This window comes from Phyllobates terribilis, unplaced genomic scaffold (genome assembly GCF_046119375.1).
Source record: "Phyllobates terribilis strain yellow unplaced genomic scaffold, ASM4611937v1 Scaffold_4__5_contigs__length_816908805, whole genome shotgun sequence".
Classification (NCBI taxonomy): domain Eukaryota; kingdom Metazoa; phylum Chordata; class Amphibia; order Anura; family Dendrobatidae; genus Phyllobates; species Phyllobates terribilis.
The window spans coordinates 172,471,835-172,498,318 of record NW_027362764.1 but is presented as its reverse complement, the minus strand read 5'-3'; the positions used below and the strand labels follow the sequence as shown (position 1 = coordinate 172,498,318).

Sequence of the window (26,484 nt, the reverse complement as noted above, 5' to 3'; positions counted from 1 at the left end):
AAAGTGTTTCTTATTGTCCTCTGATGAAATATGTTGTCATTTTTAGCATTTACTTCATTCTGTCCGAAGCCTCTATAGACTGCGCCTGTGCAGTGAGGCTGGATCAGAAGAACGCATCCAACGTTCAAATGTGACAGGGAGGAGGACGAGGATGGAGAAGTGTGGCAATGGAGATTGCAGTTTGCGTAGGCGCTGACCGCATACTGATATCTCCGGCGCCATGAGAACATACCGCGATCACCGGCGAGGTTGGAGGAGGAGTTTGGTGCTGGAGACAGCGCCTGCACATAGCGTGATCTCCGGCGCCATTTTGTTGAAGACAAATTTGCACACAGTGTCTTCAACAAAATGGCGCCGGACAGCATAGTATGCGCATGTGCTGATTCCTGCACCATTTTATTTAAATATCGCAGACGATGAGCTGCAGGGGAGAGGGGAAAAAGTGAGGAGTGTTTTTTTCTTTGCATGTATGTTTGTATGGATGGATGGAAAAACAGCAGCGTAGGCAGGATGGGGGAGCATGTACTAGGATGGGGGAGCATATTCCAGAATGGTAGACCTGGATGAGGGAGCATATACCAGGATGAGGGATCAGGATGGGGGAGCATATACCAGGATGGGGGGACCAGGATTGAGGAGCACATACCAGGATGGGGGAGCATATATTATTATTATTATTTATTATTATTATTAATTTATATAGCGCCATTGATTCCATGGCGCTGTACATAAGGGGGTTACATACAAAATAAGAATATCACTACAGTAAACAAAGTAACAATGATAGACTGGTATGGAGGGAAGAGGACCCTGCCCTTGCGGGCTTACATTCTACGGGAATAGGGAGGAGACAGTAGGTTGGGGGTTGCAGTAGTAGTAGCTTCGGCGTTGTTGAGGAGGCAGCGGGGTCATTGCAGGCTGTAAGCTTTCTTGAAGAGATGGGTTTTCAGGTTCCGTCTGAAGGATCCAGATGTGGTGGATAATCGGACGTGTTGAGGCACAGAATTCCATAGGATGGGGGATATTCGGGAGAAATCTTGGAGGCGATTGCGTGAGGAACGGATAAGTGTGGAGGAGAGAAGGAGGTCGTGGGAGGACCGGAGGTTACGTGAGGGAATATATCAGGAGATTAGTTCAGAGATGTACTGGAGGAGAGAGGTTATGGATGGCTTTGTAGGTCAAGACAGTAGTTTGAACTGGATGCGCTGGGCAATTGGGAGCCAGTGAAGCAATTTGCAAAGGGGCTTAGCAGAGGAGTAGCGAGGCGACAGATGAACGAGTCATGCAGCAGAGTTGAGGATGGACTGGAGGGGTGCGAGATTGTTAGCAGGGAGGCCACAGAGGAGGATGTTGCAATAGTCGAGGCGGGAGATGATGAGGGCATGCACAAGCAGTTTAGTAGAGTTAGGGTTGAGGAAAGGACGGATTCTGGAAATGTTTCTGGAGGCGACAGGAGGTGGCGAGAGCTTGGATGTGGGGTTTGAAGGACAGGGCAGAGTCAAGGGTTACTCCGAGGCAGCGGATTGTCGGTACAGCGGAAAGAGTGATGTCGTTTATCGTGATAGATAGATCAGGTGGGGAAGATATGGGAGATGGGGGAAAGATAATGAGTTCAGTTTTGTCCACATTGAGCTTGAGGTAGCGGGAGGAGAAGAAGGAGGATATGGCTGCTAGACATGCTGGGATTCTGGACAGCAGAGAGGTGACTTCTGGGCCAGAGAGGTAGATCTGGGTGTCATCAGCGTACAGATGATACTGGAAGCCATAGGATTTTATGAGCTGTCCCAGGCCAAGGGTATAGATTGAGAAGAGTAGGGGTCCTAGGACAGAGCCTTGAGGGACTCCAACAGAGAGGGGGATGGGTGAGGAGGTTGCGAGGGAGTGGGAGACGCTAAATGTGCGGTTAGAAAGGTATGAGGAGATCCAGGATAGGGCAAGGTCTTTGACGCCAAAGGAAGAGGGGATCTGCAGTAGGAGGCAGTGGTCAACTGTATCGAAAGCAGAAGACAGGTCAAGTAGAAGGAGTACAGAGAATTGTCTGTTAGCTTTGACTGTAAGTAGGTCATTGGTGATTTTGGTAAGGGCAGTTTCGGTGGAATGGTGGGGGCGGAAGCCGGATTGTCCGTTGTCGAAGAGAGAGTTAGATGAAAAGTGGGAGGAAAGTTCAGCGTGAACGTGTTGCTCAAGGAGTTTGGAGGCAAATGGGAGCAGCGATATGGGGCGACAGCTGGACAGGGCGGTTGGGTCGAGGGATGGCTTTTTGAGGATGGGTGTGATTGTGGCATGTTTGAAGGCAGCAGGGAAAGTACCAGAGGATAGTGATAGGTTGAAGAGATGGGTTAGGGATGGGACGAGTGTGGGGGTGATGTTAGGGAGGAGGTGGGATGGGATGGGGTCGAGTGCACATGTGGTGAGGTGTGATTTGGAGAGGAGACGAGTAAGTTCTCTTTCCGTGATGTTGGGAAGGGAGGTTATAGGGGTGGGGAAGTGGTGTGGAAGACAGAGGGGTTGTGGTGGTCGGACAGTAAAGACTTGCCGTGTTTGGTCAATCTTGTTTTTGAAGTGTGTTGCAAACTCCTCAGCAGAGATGATGGAGGTTGGAGGGGGCAGTGGAGGGCGGAGGAGAGAGTTGAAATTGTTGAATAGTTGTTTGGGGTTGTAGGATAGGGAAGATATGAGGGTTGTGAAGTAGGCCTGTTTAGCAGAGGTGAGTGCTGATTTGAATGCGAGTGTTGCTTGTTTGAATGCAGTGAAGTCATCTTGAGTATGTGTTTTCTTCCAACGCCGCTCCGCAACCCTGGATGCTTGTCGAAGCTGTTTAGTGAGGTTGTTGTGCCAGGGTTGCCTGTTGACTCGTCGTGCTCTGCCATGCATAAGAGGGGTGACCGAGTCAATAGCTGATGCGAGAGTGGCATTGTAGAAAGCAGTGGCGCTGTCTGTGTCATGGAGTGAGGATATGGATGTCAGTGGTAGAATAGAGTCAGAGAGTGTGTGAGTGTCTAGATGTGCAAGGTTTCTGCGGGGGTGTGTTAGTTGCTGGACATGGGTGACAGGTGAGGAGGACAGGGATGAGAATGTGAGTAGGTGGTGGTCAGATAGGGGTAGGGGGGAGGTTGTGAGGTTAGATAGGGAGCAGAGTCGGGTGAAGATGAGGTCTAGTGTGTGTACGTCTGTGTGGGTGGCTGAGGAGGACCACTGAGTAAGTCCAAAGGATGAAGTAAGCGACAAGAGTTTTGATGCTGCTGACTGGCGAGAGTCAGTGGGGATGTTGAAATCGCCCATGATGGTTGTGGGAATGTCAGCCGAGAGAAAGTGAAGAAGCCAGGTGGAGAATTGGTCGATAAAGGCAGTGATCGGGCCCAGGGGTCGGTATATGACAGCCACTTGAAGGTTGAGGGAGAGTAAATGCGGACGGAGTGGACTTCAAAACAAGGGAGAATAAGGGAGGGAAGAGAAGGAGTAGGGCTAAAGGTGCAGTTGTTAGAGAGGAGAAGACCCATTCCTCCACCATGTCTGTTTCCAGGGCGAGGAGTGTGGGTGAAGTGGAGGCCGCCATAACACAGCGCAGCAGGGGAGGCAGTGTCAGAGGGTGTTAGCCATGTCTCTGTGATGCCCAGGAAGGAGAGATGATGAGAGGTAAAGAGATCGTGGACAAAATGGAGCTTGTTGCAGACAGAGCAGGCATTCCACAGTGCTCCAGAGAGAGGGAGCAGCGGAGTGGGCGTCAGGGGGACAGGTTTAGCGCAAGAGAGGTTTTGGTACTTTGCAGTTGGTTTGATGCGACGGGTGGGAGAATTGGTGGAAGGTGCAAGCTGTGGGGGTCCAGGATTGGGAGATATGTCGCCAGCAGTGAGGAGAAGCAGAGAGAGGGACAGCAGGTGGGAGAAAGAGAGTGACCGGCTTGTTTTATGTTTTGGGAGGATTGATCAGAGGTTGAGGAGCAGGTCTGTAGATGAGGTTAGGTGGGGAGGAAGGAGGGAAGGAGAAATGATGATTTGGTTAGAAGGTGCTGGGGTGTGGGAAATACGAAGGAGAGTGAGGATTAGAGGGGCAAAAACAGTTAAAGCATATGTAAGCATGTTGAAAGGGTAAGGGAGAATGAGAAGGATAATCTAAGTGCAAGTAGTAAATAGTTCTTTGTACCTTCTGGTCACTTCTGGCATATTTCATTTTAGCCCCTTAGAAAGCGACCCTTTGAAAGCCAGACCGTCTGTCTGAGCCAGACCTGCCTCCCTTAATTTATGGAGTTCAGGCCAGCACATTAGGAGGGTCAGGTGTGCAGGAGGAGAGGAGTTGCAGGGACCCTCCTCACAACATGGGTGGAGGGGGGACTAATTAGAACACAGAGACTAGATAAATGCAGGAAACAGATAGCTAGGGACCAGTGTGTATTGAGATCAAAGGTTTGAGGTGTTGAATATGCCGATATATCAGGATGGGAAAGCATATTCCAGGATGGTGGACCAGGATTGGGGAGCACATATCTGGATGGGGGAGCATATATCAGGATAGAGGAGAATATACCTGGATGGAGGAGCATATTTCATGATGGAGGAGCACATACCTGGTTGGGGAAGCATATACCAGGATGGGGGACCAGGATGTGGGGACAAGGATTGGGGAGCATATATCAGGATGGAGAAGCATATTCCAGGATGGGGGACCAGGATGAAGGAGCATATACCAGAATGGGGGACTACGATGGGGGAGCATTCGGCTTCAGTCATGGGGTCAGGGCGGTGCCGGTTCAGTCATTGCTCTGAGAATACACAGCGGCCGCTGTAACCGTGCCCCCGGCCCTGACTGACAGCCGGCCTCAATGTAGAGCCAGTGTCAGTCAATGCCGGGAGCGCGGTTACAGAGGCTGCTCTGCATACTTAGAGCGGTGACCGAACCGGCACCGCCCCCGCCTCCATGACTGAAACCGAATGCTGGCGGGGAGAATAACGTTCATTTTCTCCCCCCTGTATTTGGCTGCGTGCAGGCGCCGGGCAGCATAATAACGCTGTTAACCTGCAGATTAACCACATATCTGCAGGGTAATAGTGTTATTTGTGATGACAGGACCCCTTTAATTTTTAATTTTGTAGCACAATACTTCAATAAAATGGACCCAGAGTCAGCACATGCGCATACCGCTCTATCCGGCGCCATTGTTGTGAAGACACTGTCTGCGAATTCACATATACAGTGTCTTAAATAACATGGTGTCGGATAGCGCGGTATGCGCACGCACTGACTCCGGCGCCATTTTATTGAAGTAATGTACTGCAACGTCAACATAGCAGTGTGCATGCACTGCCCATCACCATCAACCCTATAGTCAGCGCGTGCGCACTGCTATGTTGACGTTGTAGTACATTACTTCAATAAAATGGGGCCAGAGTCAGCGTGTGCGCTATCCAGCACCATTTTATTGAAGACACTGTATATGCGAATTCGCAGACACAGTGTCTTAAAAAAAATGGTGCCGGAACTGTACCAAAAAAATGCTCGCCACCGGTCGAAGAACGGGTTCAATAGCTAGCAAATATATATACAGGGCGGACATACCATTGGTACAACCGAAAACTGAAAAACTTGAACAGAAAATGTAGAAGTTTTTGCAAATTTATTAAAAAAGAGAAACTGAAATATCACATGGTCATAAGTATTCAGACCCTTTGCTCAGTATTGAGTAGAAGCACCCTTTTGAGCTAGTACAGCCATGAGTCTTCTTGGGAATGATGCAACAAGTTTTTCACACCTGGATTTGGGGTTCTTCTGCCATTCTTCCTTGCAGATCCTCTCCAGTTCCGTCAGGTTGGATGGTGAACTTTGGTGGACAGCCATTTTCAGGTCTCTCCAGAGATGCTCAATTGGGTTTAGGTCAGGGCTCTGGGCCAGTCAAGAATGGTCACAGAGTTGTTCTGCTGACACACTCCAGCCACATGAGGTCTGGCATTGTCCTACATTAGGAGGAACCCAGGGCCAACCGCACCAGCATATGGTCTCACAAGGGGTCTGTGGATCTCATCTCTGTACCTAATGGCAGTCAGGCTACCTCTGGCAAGCACATGGAGGGCTATGCAGCCCTCCAAAGAAATGCCACCCACACCATTACTGACCCACTGCCAAACCGGTCATGGTGAAGGATGTTGCAGGCAGCAGATCGCTCTCCACGGGAGTCTCCAGACTCTGTTACATCTGTCACATGTGCTCGGTGTGAACCTGCTTTCATCTGTGAAGAGCACAGGGCGCCAGTGGCGACTCTGCCAATCCTGGTGTTCTGTGGCAAATGCCAAGCGTCCTGCACGGTGTTGGGCTGTGAGCATAACCCCCATCTGTGGACGTCAGGCCCTCATACTGTTAGAACCGTCCAGTTTGTTTTTTCCATCTTGTGTTTTGCGGTCACGTGACCATCTGCATTTATATTCCAGCTCCACCCTTTTGGCTGTGCTGGACTTCAGTGTTGTTTGACTGTTAGCCAGGTGCTTCTGTGCCTATCTCTGTCAGTTCGCTTGATCCTTCTGGGACCTCTAGTACCTTTTTGTCAGTTTATATTTTTGTGTTCTGCAACAACTTTCTCTGTTCAGGAATTTTCCCATTTTTGTTCCAGTCCTTAGTTCTTTTACGGACCCCTTCCCTTTATGCATTAGGTCTTCGTTCAGACTAGCTGAGGACTAAGGCGGGTCTGTTCGCTAGGAACAGGCAGCCCGCTACATCGTAGGGATTCAGCTTAGTCATACTGTAGGGATAGCTTTCCCCTTCTTTCCTTAGTACTTGTTGCAGATCATAACACATAGCACCCTCATGTAGTCGGTTTCTAACCGTTTGTGCAGACACATGCACATTTGTGGCCTGCTGGAGGTCATTTTGCAGGGTTCTGGCAGTGCTCCTCCTGTTCCTCCTTGCACAAAGGCTGAGGTAGCGGTCCTGCTGCTGGGTTGTTGCCCTCCTACGGCCCCCTCCACGTCTCCTGGTGTACTGGCCTGTCTCCTGGTAGCGCCTCCAGCCTCTGGACACTACGCTGACAGACACAGCAAACCGTCTTGCCACAGCTCGCATTGATGTGCCATCCTGGATGAGCTGCACTACCTGAGCAACTTCTGTGGGTTGTAGAGTCCGTCTCATTCTACGACGAGTGTGAAAGCAAAACCAACATTCAAAAGTGACCAAAACATCAGCCAAAAAACATTGGTACTGAGATGTGGTCTGTGGTCCTCACCTGCAGAACCACTCCTTTATTGAGTGTGTCTTGATAATTGCCAATAATTTCCATCTATTGTCTATTCCATTTGCACAACAGCATGTGAAATTGATTGTCAATCAATGTTGCTTCCTAAGTGGACAGTTTGATTTCACAGAAGTTTGATTTACTTGAAGTTATATTCTGTTGTTTAAGTGTTCCTTTTATTTTTTTGAGCAGTGTAAATATGTGTAAATATATATATATATATATATATTTTTTCAACTCTTAAATCTGCCTTATAGAGGTTGTACAGGCTTGTTGCGAAAGTCTCCAGTCACTTTATGTGGCTGCAGGATTGTAAGTCCTCACAGCGTGCACTGTCAGGATTCTCCGATGCCGGCAGCGAGATTGAGCGGTCCTGTGACCAGGGCCGTATTTGCCCTTAGGCACTTGTAGGCACGTGCCTATGGCGCCGGAATTCGGGGAGGGCGGCGCCTGAGCGTGCTTTTTTTTTGTGTGTGTTTTTTTGGTTCGTGCCCCGAGCCGGCCGGGTGGCTCCGAAACCCCCCCCCCCCCCGGTCATCGCGCCCATAGGCGGATTATAATGAGGGCAATCCAGGGTGTCTATGGCCGGATTGCCCTCATTATATGTGCGGCGCTGCGGCACATACTGGCAGACAGTGGCGGGGGGCCCCCCGGACCGCTCCCCCAGCAGCGGCGCACGGCCGCTGCTTCTTCTCCGGCCGGGCCAGCACTGCAGCAGTTAACTTCCCTGTGTGCTGGCCCGGCTGCGTCACTGCTAGGAGACACGGTCCTGTGCGCGGCCGTGTCTCCTAGCTGTGACTTCACGCAGTGCGTGCCCGGCCTGCAGTGCTGCATCGGAGAGGACTGGAGCCGAGCCAGGGGATGGTGAGTCTGTGTGTGTCTGTGTGTGTGAGAGTGTGTGTGTATGAGAGAGTGTGTGTATGAGAGAGTGTGTGTGTGATGTGAGAGAGTGTGTATGTGTGAGAGTGAGTGTGTGTATGTGTGATTGAGTGTGTGTGTGTGATTGAGTGTCTGTGTGATTGAGTGTGAGAGTGTGTCTGTGTGTGTGTGCAGGCAGATATCATTGTGTGATGTCTGTTTATATGTATTTTTGTGTTTCAAATTTGTTTATGCGTGTATGTATATGTCTGTATATGTTTGTGTGTGCGTGACTGCGTGCGGCCTCCCGCTATCTCTGGGGGGGCACCGTGCGGCCACCCGCTGTGTATAGATGGCGCTGTGCGGCCTCCTGCTGTGTATAGATGGCGCTGTGCGGCCTCCTGCTGTGTATAGATGGCGCTGTGTGGCCTCCTGCTGTGCATAGATGTCGCTGTGCGGCTTCCTGCTGTGTATAGATGGCGCTGTGCGGCCTCCTGCTGTGTATAGATGGCGCTGTGCGGTGCCTGCTGTGTATAGATGGCGCTGTGCGGCCTCCCGCTGTGTATAGATGGCGCCGTGCGGCCTCCCGCCGTGTATAGATGGCTACGTGTGCTCAATATTGAGTCATACAATTAATGTAAGGCTATGTGCCCACGATGCAGAAATGCTTTGGATTTTTTTTCAGCGTTTCTGCATCTCCCTGGCAGAAAAAACGCATGCGGATTGTACATGCGGATTGTACATGCGGATTGTATATGCGGATTTTACATGCGTTTTTCCTGCCAGTGACATGCGGATGTGAAGCGTTCTTCACTTGCAATTCCGCATGTGGGTTGACAAGCGATTTTAGCATCACTTGGAAAGTGCTTGACAACTTGGTCACACTATATAAATCCATGCAACCGGCATGGATTTATATAGTGTGACCGTAAAAGAATGGTAAAAAATAAAAAATAAATATATAATTAATTACCTTCTGATGGCCTGCCAACGTCATCGGTCGCAGGACCCGTCACATGACTAAATGACGTCACGGCAGATCCTTTTCAGACCATCGTGAGCTGCCGGCAAGCCAGGACACATCGGATAAAGACTAGAGATGAGCGTTGTTCTACTCGAACTGTTCGCCAATCTCAAATTTGAGCTGTTTTGGGCGGTGTTCGAGCCGTTCGGCGAACACGAACAATTTGAGAAAAATTCGGCTGTTCGAGGTTATGTTCGATAACTGTTCGTGCACCAAAATCATAACTGGATTTTTTCTCAGTAATGATGAAAATTAATGTTAATACGCAGTTTGAGTGTACAGCGGGGTGGGGGGAGGGGCAGGGGATGGATCTCTGCAGGAACAATGAAGATCTCCATTTTTTTTTCTCTTTCCCGCATTTACAGTGGGGAGGTGCAATCTGTCAGCCTATCAGCAGCGCACACACGGAGCGAAGTGCTTTTTTTCACACAAGCAAGGGCATGTGTCATTGGCAGTGTATGTCACATGTCCTTGCCCTATAAGACCAAGCCATTTTCCCCGTCGCCACCATTTTCTCACTGCTGCAGCTGCGTGTTAGACGGCACCGCTGTTGCTGTGTGCGCTATACCTTGTTAATTTCAAGCCAATTTTCGCACAAATATACAGATAGCTTGGGAGTAGGGAATAGTTGTGATTGCAGTCCTTTTAAGGACTAGGTTACAGCATTTCCTACGACTTTTATCAGGCAGGTCTGTGCTCTTAAATAGATAGGTTGTGGGAGTAAAGACTAATTGTAATTGGAGTCCTTTTCAGGACTAGGTTACATCAGTTCCTATCAGTTTTTGCCAGGCAGGTCTGTGCCAGTGCTGTGCAAGTTTTTTTCACAGCATTTGGCTGAATCTAGCAAAGCTAATCCTTTTTGGCCTATTGCAGAGTGTGTTAGTCAGTGGAGTAGCCTATCTGTGTTGCAAGATATACCACCTGTGTATAGAATACCAATTTTTTTACTGCACCTAGTGAAGTAAAATCTTTTGGGCATAGCATCATTCTATTAGTCCATCTATACTGACCTCCATCAAGTTGCAAACTGAATCTAATTTTTTTCTGCATCTAGCTCTGAAAAAATATTTGGCCTTCTAGCAGTGTGTCGGACTTTCTCTATTAGTCCATCTATACTGACCTCCATCAGGTTGCAAACTGAATATATTTTTTTCTGAATCTACCTCTGAAAAAATATTGGGCTTCTAGCTGTGTGTGGGTCTTGTTCTATTAATCCATCTATACAGACCTCCATCAGGTTGCAAACTGAATATAATTTTTTTCTGCATCTAGCTCTGAAAAAATATTTGGCCTTCTAGCAGTGTGTCGGACTTTCTCTATTAGTCCATCTATACTGACCTCCATCAGGTTGCAAATTCAAAATAATTTTTATCTGCATCTACAGTACCTCTGAAAAAATATTTGGGCTTCTAGCTGTGTGTGGGACTTGTTGTATTAGTCCATCTATACTGACCTCCATCAGGTTGCAAACTGAATATATTTTTTTCTGCATCTACCTCTGAAAAAATATTGGGCTTCTAGCTGTGTGTGGGACTTGTTGTATTGGTCCATCTATACTGACCTCCATCAGGTTGCAAACTGAATATATTTTTTTCTGCATCTACCTCTGAAAAAATATTGGGCTTCTAGCTGTGTGTGGGACTTGTTGTATTAGTCCATCTATACTGACCTCCATCAGGTTGCAAATTGAATATATTTTTTTTCTGCATCTAACCCAGCCAATAGTTTTGGCCTAATACCACAGTTTGGCCACTCAGCTCTGCTCGGTTACCATCCATTGTTTTTTTGTGCAAACAACTCCAGAGTTGTGAATTAGTTAACCACCAAAATGAGTGGAAAAAGGCCTGCTGCTGGTGGAAAGGGGAATAGGCGTGTTGGGAAGGGGAAAAAAGGTTGTGTCCGTGGGGTAGGTGTTAAAGCAACAGTAACATCTGCAGAAGAAAGACCATCTTCCAGCCAAACTAAAATGTCTACTTCTTTTAGCGGACAATGTGATAAGATCCCTTTCTTACGGCCACGCCAATCGCTACAAATTCCAGATGAGGCACAAAAACAGCAGGTGCTTCAACGGATATCAAGTGCTCCTTTAAGTGGGCTCTCCTCCACATCAACTTCAACATCACAAATACTCCAGTCCTCAAAGGTGTCACCCAAATCGCACTTGCTTCCTCACAGCTCCCAAATCTCCAGCTGCCCGTCTGAGTATGAGGTAGAACAGATGGTTGAGTCTGCAGAGCTGTTTACTCATACTATAGCCTGGGAATCAGAGGTCGACTCCAGCGCTTCTGTGAATCCAGACGAGGAAATGATCTGCACTGATGCCCAGAATCTTTATGAGTCGGATCCAGGACCAGACGCAGAAGGTTCTGACCATAATGTAGACCCTCATTCCCAAACTGTAACTCCTGTTGGTGGAGACAATGAGGAAGACGATGATAAGACTCAAATACCTGATTGGAGCGACAACTTTAGTTTTTTGTCAGGGCAGGAACAGGTTGGCTCTGAGGACGACGGGTGTGATAACACACAGGGTGATGATGATGAGGTTGGAGATCCCACTTACTGTCAACCCACAGTCAGCCAAGAGATGAGGTCAGCAGAGGAGGTGGAGGAAGATGCTAGTGACGACGAGGTCAGGTTGCGCCTTCCTGGACAGAGACGTAGTACTGGAAGCACGTCAACAACTGCATCCTCAAACACAACTCTGCCTCTCACCACAAGTCGTGGTGGCTCTTCAGGTCGCATGGGTGCTAAGCCTTGCATAGCCTGGGCATTTTTTCAGATCGATAAAGATGACCCAACTCGTGTTATCTGTAACATTTGTCAGCAAAAGCTAAGTAGAGGCCAAAAAATACATAGTTTGAGTACTTCATGCATGAACCGGCACATGGACATGAAGCATAAGTTGCAGTGAGAAGCTCAGTGTGCTACAATGCGGCCTAGCCGGCCGGGCCAACCACCGTCTGCCATATCTTGTGCATCCGCGGCCTCTTCATCCTCTGTGACTGGGGGGACAGCAGTCACACCTGTTTTGGGGCGCAGACCTGCCACCTCTTTACCCGCAACAGCCAGCGTGATTGGCAGGTCATCATTTTCTTTGGAGGTGGTAACACCAGCTGGTGTTGAGCGCTGTCCGACATCGATAGCACCACCTTTGGATCAAGGCAACCTAACATGTCCGCCTGCATCTTCCTCACAGACCGGCAGTTTGCCGGGGACACCCTTATCAACCCCGTCTAAGCACAATAGCCAGCCCTCGGTCCCTCAGATGTGGACAAGTAAAAGACCATTTCCTCCTAGCCATGAGAAAGCTAAGAGGTTGAATTTCACCATCTGCAAGCTCTTGGCTACAGAAATGCTGCCTTTCCACCTGGTGGACACAGAGGATTTTCGAGACCTTATGTCCGTCGCAGTGCCCCAGTACCAGATGCCCAGTCGGCACTACTTCTCAAAGAAAGGTGTGCCTGCGCTCCACCAGCATGTCGCACACAACATCACCGCTTCTTTGAGAAACTCTGTGTGTGACAGGGTGCATTTCACCACAGACACTTGGATGAGTAGGCATGGACAGGGGCGTTACATGTCGCTGACTGGGCACTGGGTAACTATGGTGACAGCAGGACAAGGGGCTGCTGTCCAAGTCTTGCCGTCCCCACGAGTTGTGCGTCAATCCTCTTTATGTCAAAGTTCCTCCACTGCTTCTGCCTCCTCAACCTCCTCTCGGTCTTCCACCTGCACCCAAAGCCTGTCTAGTCATGCCACAAGCTTTCTAACTGCGCAGAAGGGATCCTGCACACCTCCTTACTATGCTGGCAGTAGGGCTCAACGTCATCAGGCGGTTTTTACTTTGAAATGTCTGGGAAATGTGAGTCACACAGCTGAGGAGTTGTGGTCAGCTCTGGAGAACCAATTTCATGAATGGTTGTCTCCACTGGACCTGAAACCAGGGAAGGCCGTGTGCGACAATGCTGCAAACCTGGGTGCGGCCCTTTGCCGGGGCAATGTCACACACGTGCCTTGTATGGCTCATGTGTTGAACCTGGTTGTCCAGCAATTTTTAGCCCACTATCCCAGACTAGATGGCCTTCTGCAGAGGGCACGGTCGCTGTGTGCTCACTTCCGCCGTTCGCATCCCGCAGCTCAGCGACTTACATCTCTACAGAAGTCGTTGGGCCTGCCACTTCACCGGCTAAAATGCGATGTGCCTACCCGGTGGAATTCAACTCTGCACATGTTGCAGCGACTGTGGCAGCACCGACAAGCCCTGGTTCAATACGTTCTGATGTATAGCCTGGGCCAACGAGATTCAGAGGTGGGGCAAATCACGCTGGAGGAGTGGTCTCAGATCAGGGACCTATGCACCCTTCTGCACAGTTTTGAAATGGCGACGAAGATGTTTAGTGCTGACGATGTCATTATCAGCATGACTATTCCGGTGATTTACATGCTGGAGCACATGTTAAACAGAATTCGGAGTCAGGTGGTGGCACAAGAGGAGGTGGAGGAAGTAGAGGAGGAGGAGTTGTATGCGGAAGGGCTAACATCTGCAAGGTCCAGACGGTCGGCAGCACCAAGGCGGCAGGCATGTGAGGGTGGGGGAGATGGTTTTACCAGGGCGCATGGTAGCAGCCAAACTAGTGAGGAAGGTGCAGGAGCCCAGGAAGAAGTGGAGGACGAACTGATGGAAGACTCATCAGATGAGGGAGACCTTGATCACATTTCTGTTGTGCGAGGTTGGGGGGAGAGGACAAAGGAAGGAAGCATGATTGTTACCTCGCCACCAACACAACAGGGACTTGGTGCTCCTGGATGCGCAACACACATGAGTGCCTTCTTGCTGCACTACCTGCAACATGACCCTCGAATTGTGAGAATTAGAAATAATCCTGACTACTGGGTTGCCACACTGTTAGATCCCCGGTACAAAAGTAAATTTTCAGAAATTATTCCTGCCATAGAAAGGGATGCACGCATGCAGGAGTATCAGCAGAGACTGTTGCAGAATCTTACATGTGCTTTTCCACAAAATACCAGTGGTGCACGTAGTGAATCTCACAGTTCCAACTTGCCAACCGTGGGACCGTCAAGTGTTCAGCACTCAAACCGTAACAGAACCACAGTATCTGCTGGTAACATCAATTTTGCGGAATCATTTCACCACTTTTTTAGCCCATCCTTTGCAAGGCCACAGGAGACAAGAAGTCTGACACATAGTCAACGCCTAGAGACGATGGTACAGGAGTATCTCCAAGTAAACATTGAAGCCACGACTGTGTCACTGGACCCTTGCTCTTTTTGGGCTTCCAATCTGGATAAATGGCCGGAGGTAGCCACTTACGCCTTGGAGATCTTGTCATGCCCCGCAGCCAGCGTTCTGTCTGAACGTGTGTTCAGCGCTGCTGGTGGTGTGCTGACAGATAAGCGCACGCGGCTCTCCACTGATAATGTAGACAGACTCACGTTCATAAAGATGAACAAATCATGGATCCGAAACGACTTTTCTACCCCTGTGTCATCCTGGGGAGAGCAAAAGCTTGATGATTGGTTAAAATCACCCTACCAACCGTTTTAAGCTTTCAAATTACTAATCATGTTTATCTGTATCTTGACTGGAAAATAATTTGGGCTTTGTAGCAGTGTGCAGCACTGATCCTATTAGGCCATCTATAATAAGCTCCACCAGATTTAAAATTAAAAATAATTTTTAGCTGCATCTAGCCCGGAAAATAATTTTGGGGCTCCGAGATGCGCAAGACACATAAGTGCCTTCTTGCTGCACTACCTGCAGCATGACCCTCATATTGTCAGAATTCGAAGTAATCATGACTACTGGGTTGCCACACTCTTAGATCCCCCAAACTTTTCGATCAACCTTTTCATTTTAATAAAGACCAAAAAAATGGTCATTTTTGAAATTATAAGCATTAGCAGGTTGTTAGAAACTGAAATCAAACAGTTTTCAACTCAAAACTTTATTGTAGGTGATGTTACATTTTCACATAGGACCCCTTGTTCGAAAGGAGCTTCTGAACTCTCTCGTCCATTGAATTTGTCAGGTTTTGGATGGTTTCTGCTTCAATTGTTTTGCATGAGGACAGAATACCCTCCCAGAGCTGTTGCTTAGATGTGAACTGCCTCCCGCCATCATAGACACTCCTTTTAATGATGCTCCAAAGGTTCTGAATGGGGTAGAGGTCAGGGGAGCATGGGGGTCACACCATAAGTTTGTCCCCTTTTATGCCCATATCAGCCAGAGATGCAGATGTTTTATGTGCAGCATGAGATGGTGCATTATCATGCAGAAAAATGATCTTGCTGTGAAATACACGGTTCTTCTTCTTGAACCATGGCAGGAAGTGCTGTTTGAGAAAATCCACATACATTATGGAGTTCATCTTTAGCGCCTTCAGGGATCCTAAAGGGGCCGACAATCTCTCTCCCCATGATTCCAGCCCAAAACATTACTCCACCTCCTCCTTGTTGGCGCTGTAGCCGTGTTTGCGTGGGGTGTCCATCAACCAGCCATCCTCCACTCCATCCATCTGGACCATCGAGCGCTGCACGGCACTCATCCGTGAACAAAACAGTTTTGAAATCAGTCTTCATGTAATGTTTGGCCCACTGGAGCCGTTTCTGCTTGTGTGAAGTGGATAGAGGAGGTCGACAGGATGGCGTATGCACAGCTGCAAACCTCTGAAGGACCCTGCATCTTGTTGTTCGGGGGACGTTGGAGGCACCAGCAGCTTCAAAAACTTGTCTGCTGCTATGACAAGGCTTTCTTGCCGCTGCTCTTTTAACCTGACGTAATTGCCTGTAGGAAAGAGTCCTCAATTTGCCCTTATCAGCACGCACACGTGTGTACTGTGAATCAGCTACATACTTCTTGATTGCCAAGACACTTCATCCTGATCATCGCACAATGTTGATTGTAGTCATGCCTTGACCTAAACACTCCACAATTTGTTGCTTCTCAGCAGCCGACACATCCTTTTTCTTTCCCATTTTGGCAGAAAATGTAGGCTGCTTAATAATGTGAGAGAGCCTTCTTAAGTAGTCTTGCCTTTCATTGGACACACCTGCCAAACTAATTAGCACAGGTGTCTGCAATTGCTTACAGTGATATAAAGAGCCCTGACACACATCACCATCAATGAGTTTAACTGACAAACAAACAAATTCTTCCCTTATCACTCCTAAACACTTTTTGCATAATAATTTGGAACGCAGTGTACATGTGCTTTTCCACAAAACACCAGTGGTTCACGTAGTGAATCTTACAGTTCTAACTTGCCAACCGTGGTCTGTATGGAATTGTTCAATAAAGGGCCCAAAATTAAGATAACATAGATGGGAGAGGTCTCTATGAATAGGAATTCCTAAGTATTTGATACCCTGTGAGGGCCAGGCAAAGGGAAAGTTGGACTGGATGGAATCCTATATGGATTTGGGGAGGGAGACATGGAGGGCCTCAGACTTCGCTGCATTGATTTTAAAATTTTACCATGTAACAAAGTGATCTATTTCAGCCATAACAGCAGGGATGGATATATGTGATTGAGTGATATATACTAGGACATCATCAGCAAATAGAGAGCACTTGTACTCGGTGCCTCCCACCTCAATCCACCTAATATTGGGGTTATGGCGAATTGATGAGAGCAGGTGCTCCGTCACTAGGATGTATAAGAGAGGGGACAGAGGACATCCCTGCCTTGTCGCATTGGTGATTGTGAAAGGTGATGAAAATGTTCTGACGCACCCCCTGGGCCTTGGGACACCCGGAGCCGGACCCTTTTTGGTGGATGCTGGTGGTTGTAGTCTTCGTGGCGGCGACCCGGTTCCGTGGCTCAGGGCGGTCAAACCAGTGGCGGAACTATTTATGTGGTTTTGATGTTTAAATGTCCGACTACGCCACCCGTGGATTGCGGTCAGAGTGAACCGCCGCTACAGGGCAGACCGCTGAGGCTGGTGTTGTGGGTGCAGCAGAGCGTAGCATAACTCCCCACGGGAGGAGTATAGCCTCAGGGCAGTGTATGCGGAGGATGGGGGTGATGGTGCAGGCCAGCAGCAGTAACGACACGGAGTCAGTGATGCAGTCCAGGGCCTTTACTCACAGTTCTTATTATCCAGACCACGTCTGCAGGTAACGGCTGCCCACGTCGTACTGTGCTCACCAGGTGAGGGGCTCAGACAACTCCCAGATAACTTTGGAGCACTTCACAGGACCCCCTTTGTGTGTCCTTTGTCTGGCCTTTCTTACCAACACTTCTGTCCGGCTGCCTCGGGCCTCCTCTTGGTAAACTTGGCGCCAGTTTCCCTGACCCTATGTGGTGCCTTCCTAGCGGGTGTAGCGAGGGGCTGCGCCACATAAAATGTCAGAGCCTCCGGTTTCTAGCTGAGGGTCGTTTCCTGCCTCCACTAGTTCGGGGACCGGTCTCCCCCTTTGGCCTGACCCCTCCACGCAGGTGGATTCGGGCGTGCGGTGGCGATTCGCCCGTCCGCACCCCTGGGATCCCTTCATTCCTCGTTCCTGGAGCCTTCTCCGCTCCTCTTCCTTCCTTCTCCCTCTTCCAGGCCTGGGCCTCTGTTACTAGGCCCGCCTCCGGAGCAGAGCTCATGCAGAGCCCCTGCTCCCTGCCACTTCTGCTCAGACTTCTCTGCACTGAACTAAGATGGTGCCCACCTTTTATACTCCCTTCTCAATGCACCCAGGAACTGCTTCCTCCCTGCTCCTGCACTACAGGGTTCCCCTTCCTCAGTGTTCCCTCCCCCCACTCCAGCCAGGGACAGGGACTGTCGTGCCCATCTCAGGGGCATATTGGTCGCCCTGCCCCACGGCAATGTGGTGTAATGCATGCAGGTGTCGGGTCCTGATCCACACTCCATCCTTACCTGAGAGTGAGATATCACACCTCTGGGTGAGGTGCAATACGTCTGTAGCAACCGAGCCCTCGGGGTGCTACAGTTCCATTTATCTTCAGCCTAGGTGACGTATTGCGATACAGGGCCGTGATTTTGGCTATAAAAGGGTCCCCTAGACCCCTACCCCAAGCTTTTTAAGAGAATCATATATGGCGTGCCAGGAGACTCTATGGAATGCTTTCTCAGCATCCAACGAGAGTATCTAATTACAAATTTTTAACTGCATCTAGCCCAGGAAATACTTTGTGCCTAGTAGCAGTGTCTGCTAGTCAGCGGATTATCCCGGCTGTTAAGCAAGCTACACCACCTGTAGTTTAGACACTTAATTTTTTCAAAGGAAATGCTTCGGGACCATGGGATACTTAGTGAAGAGCATCAGGAGGCACCCCAAGGCATAGGGGCTGGGACTGGCAGTAGGATGCCTTGCGGTGGACAGCCGAGCTCGATCCTTATAAAAGCTTTTTAACTGCAGCAGCTTTAGTGGACGCTACTGGAGCTGGAATTACCGCGGCTGCTGGCATGAGACTTGCCCTCCAATAGATCCTTGTACATGGATTTAAAGTGTATTCATTCAAATTAGAGAGACAATTTAAATTAAAAAGCTTAGAGCTGCCTCCACCACAGGGGGGCTCGCTCGACCCACCAGCGGACAGGCACCAGTATTGGGAGAGGGGGGCTGGCCGTCAGGGTTCACCGCGGCTCTGGCACAAACCCGGTGACACGGAGGTGGCACGGGCAGGAGCGGACTGGCCGTGTCGGCTTCTCACTTTTTGGATTTTAGAAGGGCATGACATGCCTATATCTGTGTCTCCCCCTCCTTTTACTCCTCCACCTCTTTTATTTTCGCATGACTATATGTACTTGTCACTTTTCCATGTGTTAGTTATGTCTTCTGAGCAGTTTGTCAGCTTTTGGACACCTTTGAAGGTGTTTTCTATGTGTTTCTATGTGTTTTTGTTTGCCTGCCATTGGTTTTAACGGTGTTCGAAGGTGTTCGACGAACAGTTCGATGAACAGTTCGGCGAACACACGGGTGTTCGACGAACCGAACCGAACTCGAACACTACGGGGGTAGCTCAACACTAATAAAGACACAGGGGGCCATCAGAAGGTAAGTATGATATTTATTTTTTATTTTATTCTTTTTTTTTACAGGTACTATGGTACCCGGGTCTGGAGGAGAGTCTCCTCTTCTCCACACCCGGGTACCATCCGCACATTGAAACGCATGGATTCTGCATGTACAGATGCAGTGATGCGGATTCCATGCGTTCCAATGCAAGTCAATGGCGGCAAAAACGCCGAGCTTCCGCAAAATAATTGGTAGTGCTGTGGATTTTTCCACAATGATAATCCGCAGCGGAAATTTCCGCAGCATGTGCACAGCACATGCGGATTATCATTGGGGAACATGGCAGACCTTCTACCAAGCGTTTTTTAAGCATTTCTGCATCGGAATTGCTTAAAAAACGCATAGTGGGCACACAGCCTAAAAAAAATTATTATAATTAATATTGTGCCAAATTAATTTCACGTGAACTATCACATGATCTATCACAGGGTATCATGTGACATGTGATACATCAGGTGTGTGTGTGTGGGGGGCCCGCTCCTTCTAAACTGCCCGGGGCCCTTGCTACTCTTAATTAGTGTTGAGCCACCCCCGTAGTGTTCGAGTTCGGTTCGGTTCGTCGAACACCCGTGTGTTCGCCGAACTGTTCGTCGAACTGTTCGTCAAATACCTTCGAACACCGTTAAAACCAATGGCAGGCAAACAAAAACAGATAGAAACACATAGAAAACACCTTCAAAGGTGTCCAAAAGCTGACAAACTGCTCAGAAGACATAACTAACACATGGAAAAGTGACAAGTACATATAGTCATGCGAAAAGAAAAGAGGTGGAGGAGTAAAAGGAGGGGGAGACACAGATATAGGCATGTCATGCCCTTCTAAAATCCAAAAAGTGAGAAGCCGACACGGCCAGTCCGCTCCTGCCCGTGCCACCTCCGTGTCGCCGGGTTTGTGCCAGAGCCGCGGTGAAACCTGACGGCCAGCCCCCCTCTCCCAATACTGGTGCCTGTCCGCTGGTGGGTCGAGCGAGCCCCCCTGTGGTGGAGGCAGCTCTAAGCTTTTTAATTTAAATTGTCTCTCTAATTTGAATGAATACACTTTAAATCCATTTACAAGGATCTATTGGAGGGCAAGTCTCATGCCAGCAGCCGCGGTAATTCCAGCTCCAGTAGCGTCCACTAAAGCTGCTGCAGTTAAAAAGCTTTTATAAGGATCGAGCTCGGCTGTCCACCGCAAGGCATCCTACTGCCAGTCCCAGCCCCTATGCCTTGGGGTGCCTCCTGATGCTCTTCACTAAGTATCCCATGGTCCCGAAGCATTTCCTTTGAAAAAATTAAGTGTCTAAACTACAGGTGGTGTAGCTTGCTTAACAGCCGGGATAATCCGCTGACTAGCAGACACTGCTACTAGGCACAAAGTATTTCCTGGGCTAGATGCAGTTAAAAATTTGTAATTAGATACTCTCGTTGGATGCTGAGAAAGCATTCCATAGAGTCTCCTGGCACGCCATATATGATTCTCTTAAAAAGCTTGGGGTAGGGGTCTAGGGGACCCTTTTATAGCCAAAATCACGGCCCTGTATCGCAATACGTCACCTAGGCTGAAGATAAATGGAACTGTAGCACCCTGAGGGCTCGGTTGCTACAGACGTATTGCACCTCACCCAGAGGTGTGATATCTCACTCTCAGGTAAGGATGGAGTGTGGATCAGGACCCGACACCTGCATGCATTACACCACATTGCCGTGGGGCAGGGCGACCAATATGCCCCTGAGATGGGCACGACAGTCCCTGTCCCTGGCTGGAGTGGGGGGAGGGAACACAGAGGAAGGGGAACCCTGTAGTGCAGGAGCAGGGAGGAAGCAGTTCCTGGGTGCATTGAGAAGGGAGTATAAAAGGTGGGCACCATCTTAGTTCAGTGCAGAGAAGTCTGAGCAGAAGTGGCAGGGAGCAGGGGCTCTGCATGAGCTCTGCTCCGGAGGCGGGCCTAGTAACAGAGACCCAGGCCTGGAAGAGGGAGAAGGAAGGAAGAGGAGCGGAGAAGGCTCCAGGAACGAGGAATGAAGGGATTCCAGGGGTGCGGACGGGCGAGTCGCCACCGCACGCCCGAATCCACCTGCGTGGAGGGGTAGGCCAAAGGGGGAGACCGGTCCCCGAACTAGTGGAGGCAGGAAACGACCCTCAGCTAGAAACCGGAGGCTCTGACATTTTATGTGGCGCAGCCCCTCGCTACACCCGCTAGGAAGGCACCACATAGGGTCAGGGAAACTGGCGCCAAGTTTACCAAGAGGAGGCCCGAGGCAGCCGGACAGAAGTGTTGGTAAGAAAGGCCAGACAAAGGACACACAAAGGGGGTCCTGTGAAGTGCTCCAAAGTTATCTGGGAGTTGTCTGAGCCCCTCACCTGGTGAGCACAGTACGACGTGGGCAGCCGTTACCTGCAGACGTGGTCTGGATAATAAGAACTGTGAGTAAAGGCCCTGGACTGCATCACTGACTCCGTGTCGTTACTGCTGCTGGCCTGCACCATCACCCCCATCCTCCGCATACACTGCCCTGAGGCTATACTCCTCCCGTGGGGAGTTATGCTACGCTCTGCTGCACCCACAACACCAGCCTCAGCGGTCTGCCCTGTAGCGGCGGTTCACTCTGACCGCAATCCACGGGTGGCGTAGTCGGACATTTAAACATCAAAACCACATAAATAGTTCCGCCACTGGTTTGACCGCCCTGAGCCACGGAACCGGGTCGCCGCCACGAAGACTACAACCACCAGCATCCACCAAAAAGGGTCCGGCTCCGGGTGTCCCAAGGCCCAGGGGGTGCGTCAGAACATTTTCATCACCTTTCACAATCACCAATGGGACAAGGCAGGGATGTCCTCTGTCCCCTCTCTTATACATCCTAGTGACGGAGCACCTGCTCTCATCAATTCGCCATAACCCCAATATTAGGTGGATTGAGGTGGGAGGCACCGAGTACAAGTGCTCTCTATTTGCTGATGATGTCCTAGTATATATCACTCAATCACATATATCCATCCCTGCTGTTATGGCTGAAATAGATCACTTTGTTACATGGTAAAATTTTAAAATCAATGCAGCGAAGTCTGAGGCCCTCCATGTCTCCCTCCCCAAATCCATATAGGATTCCATCCAGTCCAACTTTCCCTTTGCCTGGCCCTCACAGGGTATCAAATACTTAGGAATTCCTATTCATAGAGACCTCTCCCATCTATGTTATCTTAATTTTGGGCCCTTTATTGAACAATTCCATACAGACCACGGTTGGCAAGTTAGAACTGTAAGATTCACTACGTGAACCACTGGTGTTTTGTGGAAAAGCACATGTACACTGCGTTCCAAATTATTATGCAAAAAGTGTTTAGGAGTGATAAGGGAAGAATTTGTTTGTTTGTCAGTTAAACTCATTGATGGTGATGTGTGTCAGGGCTCTTTATATCACTGTAAGCAATTGCAGACACCTGTGCTAATTAGTTTGGCAGGTGTGTCCAATGAAAGGCAAGACTACTTAAGAAGGCTCTCTCACATTATTAAGCAGCCTACATTTTCTGCCAAAATGGGAAAGAAAAAGGATGTGTCGGCTGCTGAGAAGCAACAAATTGTGGAGTGTTTAGGTCAAGGCATGACTACAATCAACATTGTGCGATGATCAGGATGAAGTGTCTTGGCAATCAAGAAGTATGTAGCTGATTCACAGTACACACGTGTGCGTGCTGATAAGGGCAAATTGAGGACTCTTTCCTACAGGCAATTATGTCAGGTTAAAAGAGCAGCGGCAAGAAAGCCTTGTCATAGCAGCAGACAAGTTTTTGAAGCTGCTGGTGCCTCCAACGTCCCCCGAACAACAAGATGCAGGGTCCTTCAGAGGTTTGCAGCTGTGCATACGCCATCCTGTCGACCTCCTCTATCCACTTCACACAAGCAGAAACGGCTCCAGTGGGCCAAACATTACATGAAGACTGATTTCAAAACTGTTTTGTTCACGGATGAGTGCCGTGCAGCGCTCGATGGTCCAGATGGATGGAGTGGAGGATGGCTGGTTGATGGACACCCCACGCAAACACGGCTACAGCGCCAACAAGGAGGAGGTGGAGTAATGTTTTGGGCTGGAATCATGGGGAGAGAGATTGTCGGCCCCTTTAGGATCCCTGAAGGCGCTAAAGATGAACTCCATAATGTATGTGGATTTTCTCAAACAGCACTTCCTGCCATGGTTCAAGAAGAAGAACCGTGTATTTCACAGCAAGATCATTTTTCTGCATGATAATGCACCATCTCATGCTGCACATAAAACATCTGCATCTCTGGCTGATATGGGCATAAAAGGGGACAAACTTATGGTGTGACCCCCATGCTCCCCTGACCTCTACCCCATTCAGAACCTTTGGAGCATCATTAAAAGGAGTGTCTATGATGGCGGGAGGCAGTTCACATCTAAGCAACAGCTCTGGGAGGGTATTCTGTCCTCATGCAAAACAATTGAAGCAGAAACCATCCAAAACCTGACAAATTCAATGGACGAGAGAGTTCAGAAGCTCCTTTCGAACAAGGGGTCCTATGTGAAAATGTAACATCACCTACAATAAAGTTTTGAGTTGAAAACTGTTTGATTTCAGTTTCTAACAACCTGCTAATGCTTATAATTTCAAAAATGACCATTTTTTTGGTCTTTATTAAAATGAAAAGGTTGATCGAAAAGTTTGGGGGATCTAAGAGTGTGGCAACCCAGTAGTCATGATTACTTCGAATTCTGACAATATGAGGGTCATGCTGCAGGTAGTGCAGCAAGAAGGCACTTATGTGTCTTGCGCATCTCGGAGCCCCAAAATTATTTTCCGGGCTAGATGCAGCTAAAAATTATTTTTAATGTTAAATCTGGTGGAGCTTATTATAGATGGCCTAATAGGATCAGTGCTGCACACTGCTACAAAGCCCAAATTATTTTCCAGTCAAGATACAGATAAACATGATTAGTAATTTGAAAGCTTAAAACGGTTGGTAGGGTGATTTTAACCAATCATCAAGCTTTTACTCTCCCCAGGATGACACAGGGGTAGAAAAGTCGTTTCGGATCCATGATTTGTTCATCTTTATGAACGTGAGTCTGTCTACATTATCAGTGGAGAGCCGCGTGCGCTTATCTGTCAGCACACCACCAGCAGCGCTGAACACACGTTCAGACAGAACGCTGGCTGCGGGGCATGACAAGATCTCCAAGGCGTAAGTGGCTAGCTCCGGCCATTTATCCAGATTGGAAGCCCAAAAAGAGCAAGGGTCCAGTGACACAGTCGTGGCTTCAATGTTTACTTGGAGATACTCCTGTACCATCGTCTCTAGGCGTTGACTATGTGTCAGACTTCTTGTCTCCTGTGGCCTTGCAAAGGATGGGCTAAAAAAGTGGTGAAATGATTCCGCAAAATTGATGTTACCAGCAGATACTGTGGTTCTGTTACGGTTTGAGTGCTGAACACTTGACGGTCCCACGGTTGGCAAGTTGGAACTGTGAGATTCACTACGTGCACCACTGGTATTTTGTGGAAAAGCACATGTAAGATTCTGCAACAGTCTCTGCTGATACTCCTGCATGCGTGCATCCCTTTCTATGGCAGGAATAATTTCTGCAAATTTACTTTTGTACCGGGGATCTAACAGTGTGGCAACCCAGTAGTCAGGATTATTTCTAATTCTCACAATTCGAGGGTCATGTTGCAGGTAGTGCAGCAAGAAGGCACTCATGTGTGTTGCGCATCCAGGAGCACCAAGTCCCTGTTGTGTTGGTGGCGAGGTAACAATCATGCTTCCTTCCTCTGTCCTCTCCCCCCAACCTCGCACAACAGAAATGTGATCAAGGTCTCCCTCATCTGATGAGTCTTCCATCAGTTCGTCCTCCACTTCTTCCTGGGCTCCTGCACCTTCCTCACTAGTTTGGCTGCTACCATGCGCCCTGGTAAAACCATCTCCCCCACCCTCACATGCCTGCCGCCTTGGTGCTGCCGACCGTCTGGACCTTGCAGATGTTAGCCCTTCCGCATACAACTCCTCCTCCTCTACTTTCTCCACCTCCTCTTGTGCCACCACCTGACTCCGAATTCTGTTTAACATGTGCTCCAGCATGTAAATCACCGGAATAGTCATGCTGATAATGGCATCGTCAGCACTAAACATCTTCGTCGCCATTTCAAAACTGTGCAGAAGGGTGCATAGGTCCCTGATCTGAGACCACTCCTCCAGCGTGATTTGCCCCACCTCTGAATCTCGTTGGCCCAGGCTATACGTCAGAACGTATTGCACCAGGGCTTGTCGGTGCTGCCACAGTCGCTGCAACATATGCAGAGTTGAATTCCACCGGGTAGGCACATCGCATTTTAGCCGGTGAAGTGGCAGGCCCAACGACTTCTGTAGAGATGTAAGTCGCTGAGCTGCGGGATGCGAACGGCGGAAGTGAGCACACAGCGACCGTGCCCTCTGCAGAAGGCCATCTAATCTGGGATAGTGGGCTAAAAATTGCTGGACAACCAGGTTCAACACGTGAGCCATACAAGGCACGCGTGTGACATTGCCCCGGCGAAGGGCCGCACCCAGGTTTGCAGCATTGTCGCACACGGCCTTCCCTGGTTTCAGGTCCAGTGGAGACAACCATTCATGAAATTGGTTCTCCAGAGCTGACCACAACTCCTCAGCTGTGTGACTCACATTTCCCAGACATTTCAAAGTAAAAACCGCCTGATGACGTTGAGCCCTACTGCCAGCATAGTAAGGAGGTGTGCAGGATCCCTTCTGCGCAGTTAGAAAGCTTGTGGCATGACCAGACAGGCTTTGGGTGCAGGTGGAAGACCGAGAGGAGGTTGAGGAGGCAGAAGCAGTGGAGGAACTTTGACATAAAGAGGATTGACGCACAACTCGTGGGGACGGCAAGACTTGGACAGCAGCCCCTTGTCCTGCTGTCACCATAGTTACCCAGTGCCCAGTCAGCGACATGTAACGCCCCTGTCCATGCCTACTCGTCCAAGTGTCTGTGGTGAAATGCACCCTGTCACACACAGAGTTTCTCAAAGAAGCGGTGATGTTGTGTGCGACATGCTGGTGGAGCGCAGGCACACCTTTCTTTGAGAAGTAGTGCCGACTGGGCATCTGGTACTGGGGCACTGCGACGGACATAAGGTCTCGAAAATCCTCTGTGTCCACCAGGTGGAAAGGCAGCATTTCTGTAGCCAAGAGCTTGCAGATGGTGAAATTCAACCTCTTAGCTTTCTCATGGCTAGGAGGAAATGGTCTTTTACTTGTCCACATCTGAGGGACCGAGGGCTGGCTATTGTGCTTAGACGGGGTTGATAAGGGTGTCCCCGGCAAACTGCCGGTCTGTGAGGAA

At 49.2% G+C, this 26,484-nt stretch overlaps 1 protein-coding gene across 2 annotated transcripts in view; it reads right to left on the bottom strand.

Moving 5' to 3' along the window:
• The window catches only part of GALNT15 (polypeptide N-acetylgalactosaminyltransferase 15), a 109,940-nt gene that overhangs the window by 58,852 nt on the left and 24,604 nt on the right, over positions 1-26,484 (bottom strand). The gene's annotated exons all lie outside the window — the stretch shown is intronic.